General features: G+C 36.5%; 1 protein-coding gene across 1 annotated transcript in view; it reads right to left on the bottom strand.

Annotated features, from left to right (window-relative positions):
- The window catches only part of LOC150101391 (fasciculation and elongation protein zeta-2-like), a 253,210-nt gene extending 247,986 nt beyond the window's left edge, over positions 1 to 5,224 (bottom strand). The window contains exon 1 of the mRNA XM_090399993.1: positions 5,062 to 5,224. The gene's annotated coding sequence lies outside the window, so the exon portion shown is untranslated. The remainder of the gene's footprint in view (positions 1 to 5,061) is intronic.
- Between the last annotated feature and the right edge of the window lie 1,748 nt (positions 5,225 to 6,972).

Here is a 6,972-nt window from a genome sequence, read left to right as displayed (position 1 = left end):
GTAATTCAAAACAACAATAACGACATCCTAATCATCGCTCAGTTTTTCTCTCGTTCTTTTCAGTATTCCTAACTAAACAGATAAAACAGATAAAATTTCATAATTACATTTTTATTATTGCTTGCATTAATCTTATACACAGTATTTAAACAATAATTAAAAAACACACTGACGTTTACGTTATCCTAAAAGAGATGAGTTCCTTATAACGTGAGCAATACGAACCATCTTACAGAAATGTTACATCTATAATACTCTGAGCCGTCGGCAAACAAAATACACTATGAGCTAATATCAAAACACTAAATTACTAAGCCCAATGGGGGGTGGGGGGGGGGGGGGGTGGGGGGGGGGGGGGGTGGGGGGGGGGGGGGGTGGGGGGGGGGGGGGGTGGGGGGGGGGGGGGGTGGGGGGGGGGGGGGGTGGGGGGGGGGGGGGGTGGGGGGGGGGGGGGGTGGGGGGGGGGGGGGGTGGGGGGGGGGGGGGGTGGGGGGGGGGGGGGGTGGGGGGGGGGGGGGGTGGGGGGGGGGGGGGGTGGGGGGGGGGGGGGGTGGGGGGGGGGGGGGGTGGGGGGGGGGGGGGGTGGGGGGGGGGGGGGGTGGGGGGGGGGGGGGGTGGGGGGGGGGGGGGGTGGGGGGGGGGGGGGGTGGGGGGGGGGGGGGGTGGGGGGGGGGGGGGGTGGGGGGGGGGGGGGGTGGGGGGGGGGGGGGGTGGGGGGGGGGGGGGGTGGGGGGGGGGGGGGGTGGGGGGGGGGGGGGGTGGGGGGGGGGGGGGGTGGGGGGGGGGGGGGGTGGGGGGGGGGGGGGGTGGGGGGGGGGGGGGCAAGTATCTGCTATACACACTTGTAATGCGTTATAAATATTATATACATATAATTACTACAGCAACCATGTATGCAATTCATCTGAGACATAAAAAAAAAAAAAAAAAAAAATTCTGTATAATCCTTATTGTAAATACTGTAAATATTATTATTGTATGTAACTTATACTGAGACATAATAAAATGTAAAAAAAATAAAAAAATAAAAAATTATTATTATTAAATTGTGTGTGTATGCTGCATTACTGCATTGTATCGTGAATTGTGTGCACATTGGTGCCAATCCATATTTAGCTAGTTTAAAAAAAATGTATATTCATATTTATAAAATGTACTCTGCATTTTGTATATCGAATTTTCGTACTGTACAGAAAAGATAATATGTTTTTCATTGTGTGTGTGTGCAGATACTCTGTGTGATAGTAAACCTTATCATTTTCATTGTAAAAACAAATAAGTCGTTTATAAAAAAAAATTATTATTATTATTATTATTATTATTATTATTATTATTATTATTATTATTATTATTATATTCTAAATTCAAAAATTCTGTATAAACCTTATTGTAAATATTGTAAATATTATTATTGTATGTAATTTATACTGAGACATAATAAAATGTTTAAAAAAAAAAATTATTATTATTATTATTATCATCATCATCATCATCATCATCATCATCATCATCATTATTATTATTATTATTATTATTATTATTATTATTATTATTATTACCAAGAGTGAACATGACAAACCAACAATCAAATACTGTTCATAATAAGAGTTTTATGTACTTCCGTTTCGAATCCAATAATAATAACACTTTCGTATATTATACCTCCGTCATAAAATATCCCAATTTCTATACCCAAACTGATATTTAAGTTTAACCTGCTAAGAATCTTCACTCATACTACTCGTCATAATAAGAGTTTTATGTACTTCCGTTTCGAATCCAATAATAATAATACTTTCGTATATTATACCTCCGTCATAAAATATCACAATTTCTATACCCAAACTGATATTTAAGTTTAACCCGCTAAGAATCTTCACTCATACTACTCGTCATAATAAGATCAAATCACTATAATCCAAGTAGTGCTGAACAGGCATATTTAAAACTCGGTGAGATATAATATTTAATAAGTAACTTCACTATCACGTCGCTTTTGCATTAATATTTAAAATCAACGCTTTTTTTTTTTTGTGGGAACCTCCATCTTATGTATCCTGACTCCCTTATGAAGTGGTAACTCAATAACAGAACTCTCAAGAAATAATGCAAAGGAAGGCACAAATATACCTATTATCGCTAATAGATGCAGACAAAAATTGATAACTATTTGAAGGATTACCCATAACTGCTTATCATTACGGATATCAGCAATAAAGTTTAAGGTTATTTTAAAAAATAATGTTGCCTTAATAACAAAAAACGGTATGCATCCAATTTATGAGAAAACATCAGCTAAATTACTATTTTAACAGATATGTAAATTCATTGCCGCACACTACTACGAAAAAGAACACATTATTTGATGAAACATGGGAGTTAAAAGGTTTCAAGATATACTCTTTCTTGTGATTATATCAGTTGCTTTAATATCATTTTTGTTCCAGGTGTTGATCAGAACTTTCCCTCGTAGATTAACAATATATTTAACGTCAAGCTTAGAATAGGTTGCCTGATTAGCGGAGTGGTTAGGGTCTCCGCTCCCGAATCAACAGGTCGCTAGTTCGAATTATGCAGTGGGCATGGATGTTTATGATTGTTCTTAGGTAGGAGATGAATTTCATCGCCCGGTATGAGATCACGTCCCGCTTCTAGAACTTCTGAAGTGGCTTGAAAATTTTCCATGTTTGGTTTCTGGAGCAGGATTTCTGGGCTCTTTAAAAATAATTAAAAATACAATATATATAAAACACCTTTTTATTTTATTTTATTAAATGAAATTTAATAACGCAATGACAATCTTAAAATATACAATATCAAAGTTTGCATGCAATACCTTCTTCCTCTTTATAGCGCGCTTTTATACCGCTTGGTGCAGAGTCCACTATGATTATGCGACTGTGGGAAATCCTAGCGGGCTTGTAGCAGAGTCTGGCATTGAGGGGGCGGAAGGAAAACAAATTTTATGACTGTAGATGAATGTGTTTCGCGGAGCCGGTTTGCCTGTTCTGGGAGACGAAAACCCCAAGTTTCCGGGTGAAAAAAAAAAAACCTACCTCCGTATGAGGCCTTATACAGAGGAGCGAGTTGGCACCTCACCTTTAGTCGAAAGAGATTAGAGAAAGATTCTTCACGTCTTGGACGGCAATCGAACCCACCTCTTTCCTACCAACGGACGTCATCTATACCGACTGATCTACGGAGGCTCTAAAGTTCGCAAGCGATATGCATCCTGAAATATCTACACGTCACTCGATAGAAAAAGCAGCTTTCCTACTACATTTTCCCCAAGCCCTTCTCTCCTCCCCCATATACAGTAAGTTGGTAAGTTGTACACAAATATTATCGTTAATTACAATCCAGTACTGACTGAGGTTTCTATTTACATGACTATACATAAAGCTTGAGCCTAATGCTTGTCTTGGAAAGGTTAAGTCAGTTTAAGGATGAGAAATCTTGAATGCAATGATAATGCATGTATAAGCCACGCTATCAGCCTGGATTTTACAAAATCAGACCGAAAACATTTGTGTAAGTTAGGAGGAATGTGGGAAAATATAATATATATACAGTATATAGAAAGTTGCGTCAAATGCAAAAATATCAGGATTTCGTGTACTACAGAAGCTGTAATAATATAAAATTTAATTCCCTAATAACTGTGGATTGTGAATTAGTCATACTCATGTCCAGTGACGAATGCTGGTCTTGAAATTCACGCTTGCTCTTGTTATCATTCAGGGAATGAGAGGTGTGATTGAAGTCTGATTAGCGGAATAATGAATTACTGACCATTTAAAACTATGTACAGTATTTAGAAATGTATGTACATTTAATCATACAAATACAACATTTATTTTACAAATGATATTCTATATTTTTCAATTTAGCTACTTGAATACAAATTCTACCCAACGGTTCTTCTTTATGAACTGGTCAATAGCATCGTCATAAAAAGTTGGTTGTAACTTAATTTTCGCAAGCAACACGCACACTTGTAAAGGCTAGCTGAAGCTCACTTAGAGCTACTTTGACTGCGTGTGGGCCGTGTTTAAGCAACAGGGTGAGATGACGTGGAGAGAGCGGAAATGGCTATGCGCGCGCATGAAATCACAGTGCTGAAGCGAGGACCTGGATGCTCCCACAACCGAGCAAGCCAAGGTAGCTTGACTACCGTCGGCCTTCAATACACAACGCAAAACTCAATTATTGCCGCGCAAACTTAAAACGTCTTTTGTCTACAAAAATAAAAGCCTAAGTGGAATGCTTATAAATACATGCATTTATTAACAAATAAATATTACTTCTTTGTCAATTAATGAGAAGCATGGAGAATTCGCCACTACTCATGTCCGATATAGTGTTGCTCGTTAACGATTATGCGCAAACGAGAAGACTGCACATCAAAAAAGTAGCGAGTTTGCCCCAGCGAGGATACTGAAGCTGCCACATTGACTTGCCAAAATGCAGACAGATTAATCTAATGTTATTAAGTTTCTAATTGATTTAGCTTTCAATATTTACATCGTGGATATACCGTGTTAATAATCTGAACGAGAGGAGATAACTTGTATCCAAAATTATAACAGCGGTACTTCCCAAAACAAATCAATAATGCAAAGCAACTATAAACATGTTATAATTTTCAAAATGTAATAAGAATGCAACGTAATGACATTCCTTTAATTATGGTAGTAGTACAGCAATCACTCACTAGGTATGGTACTAAGGTATCAACAACGGTTAATGAACTTATTAACCGCTGTTTGTCAGCTAAGAGAAAAACACGTGCAAATTAATACATACTAAAACACGATATGATGATATTTCTGATAGTGCTGCAGTAATTCACCGCACAGAGACACCACGGTATCACTTAAAATATTTTGCGCAAAATATTCCATAAGCCGTCATATATAGCAACTGGAAAATATTAATTATAAACGTGTTAGGCCTACGCTAATTTTTTTCAATCTAGTATTTTAAAAAAATGCACAATAATAAAAAAAAAATTACAACTTATGCATTATCATACACAATTATCCAAATTTGTCCACATACCTTTCTCCATCATACGAGTATCTTATATTTATTTATTCCGTTAACACTTAATTTATTCACAACGTCAATCAAAACACACCCAAAACCTACGCATCATACGAACTTATAAATGCGGTATCAAATTTCACAAAAACATATTCTCCCTCTAGTGACCAAAAAATCCAATTCTTCTGAACATGTATTTAGCTTATTATACGCCTATATTTTCTAATTACTAAAATAATTATATGCGACCAAAAGAAAAATTCACTCGCACATAGGAACAGTTATTATTACATATAAGTTTTGCAGTAATCATTCCACCGATATTTTTCCTCTTTTCTTTTTGTCAATATTTATATTCTTTTTCATTCATTCCATATTATTATTTTTTCTTTCTTTCTTTCCATATTTACACACACACACATTTTTGGTTTGTTTTTATTTTAGATAAGATATTTAATGCTATGTGTTATTTAAATTTCGCTAGTATGATTTAGATTTAGATTATGGGGAAATTTTAGAATGAAAAATAAAAAATAAATACAAAACTATCTAAATAGCATTCATTAAAATCACCTGACTTGTCCGTTTAATTTTTAATCTACATAAAATAGAAATTCAACCAAAGAAACCTTTGCAGCTCATGGCAATTTCCATGACGCCAGGACTGTAAAAGAAAGATACTTCTGATAACTAGATTTCATCCATTAGGTTCCTGAAAAATACCAGCAGAAAAAGTTCTAGTTATCTCGAACTTTTCTACGAGTGTTTTTCATTTGCCTCCATAATTAATCTCTGACGTAGGCAAATAGTGCCTTTCACTCAAGAAGAAATTTGGGTTTTAATCCCCCAACTCATGTATATATAACTACATATAATGTTAATAACGTCGCTGTTTATCTAGCATTCCGTAGTTATTCACTTTATATAGGCTATGAAGAGTGATGGGGACTACTCTCTGCTGATTTCCAAAAGATTTGGAATAAAGGAATAACACATATTCCCTTTAGGGAAAAAAGTGATTAGAGTTTCTTTAATGTTTTTAATGAAACCGAAATATAGGATGTACTCAAAAATTCTTTCTCTTCATATGAATAATAAGCATAGGAAGCGAGAGTTCACGATATGTAGAAGTATGCTCAAGTAGTCCCTCTAAACATTCTGACCTAGTATATTATTATCATTACATGTTATCTACACATAACACCACCTATAGTTTTTTTTTTTTTGCCTGTAAACTGTGTATATATGTTTTAAGGCTGATTTGCCTGTACATGGAATGAAAAACCCGAGTTTTAGAGAGGAAAACCTTGCTTCCTCCGCGTAAGATCGGCTAACTCACCTTCAGTTGAAAGAGTATATTTCAATTCAACTGAAATATACTGTGCTTATTATCATACAGTTTTCGAAGGAAGAGGTGGAAAATTTGTATCTAATCGCCTTCTCATAGACAAAAGATGAAGCCTGTCTTCATCTTTCATCAAACATTGGTAGTTTACCTCATTGACAAAACTTGTAATTAATAGAGTACGACATACCAGGCCTCCATCTGATGTTCCTAACCCTAGCCCGGATTATTTTATCGGAGGAAATAATATGAATTTTCTGCAGTAAACTTCCTTCTTTGGGACAGAAACTTAAATTTTGGAGAAAAAAAAAGAAAAAAAGAACGTACTGTTGGTTTACTCCAAAGATCAAAGAACTCGGGAACCATTAAATAATAAAATGCCTAGGAAAATCTCGTCTACTCAGATATTAGAAAAGCAGATAATGATCTTTCTTCTCACAGATTTACCCTCATGTATTTACTATACAAGATTGTAATTACATCTGCAGTGACAATTATTATGTGAAAGCTTCTAATGTAAAGGAATTTACTCACTTTCACAGTGAGTCTAGAAATAAAATAAATCTTTTAAAAATGTCTGA

The sequence above is a fragment of the Typopeltis vanoorti genome, chromosome 11 (assembly GCF_054136105.1).
Source record: "Typopeltis vanoorti isolate ZY-2024b chromosome 11, IOZ_Tvanoo_1.0, whole genome shotgun sequence".
NCBI lineage: Eukaryota > Metazoa > Arthropoda > Arachnida > Uropygi > Thelyphonidae > Typopeltis > Typopeltis vanoorti.
The sequence above is the reverse complement of the archived record's forward strand: the minus strand, read 5'-3'. Positions and strand labels throughout refer to the sequence as shown.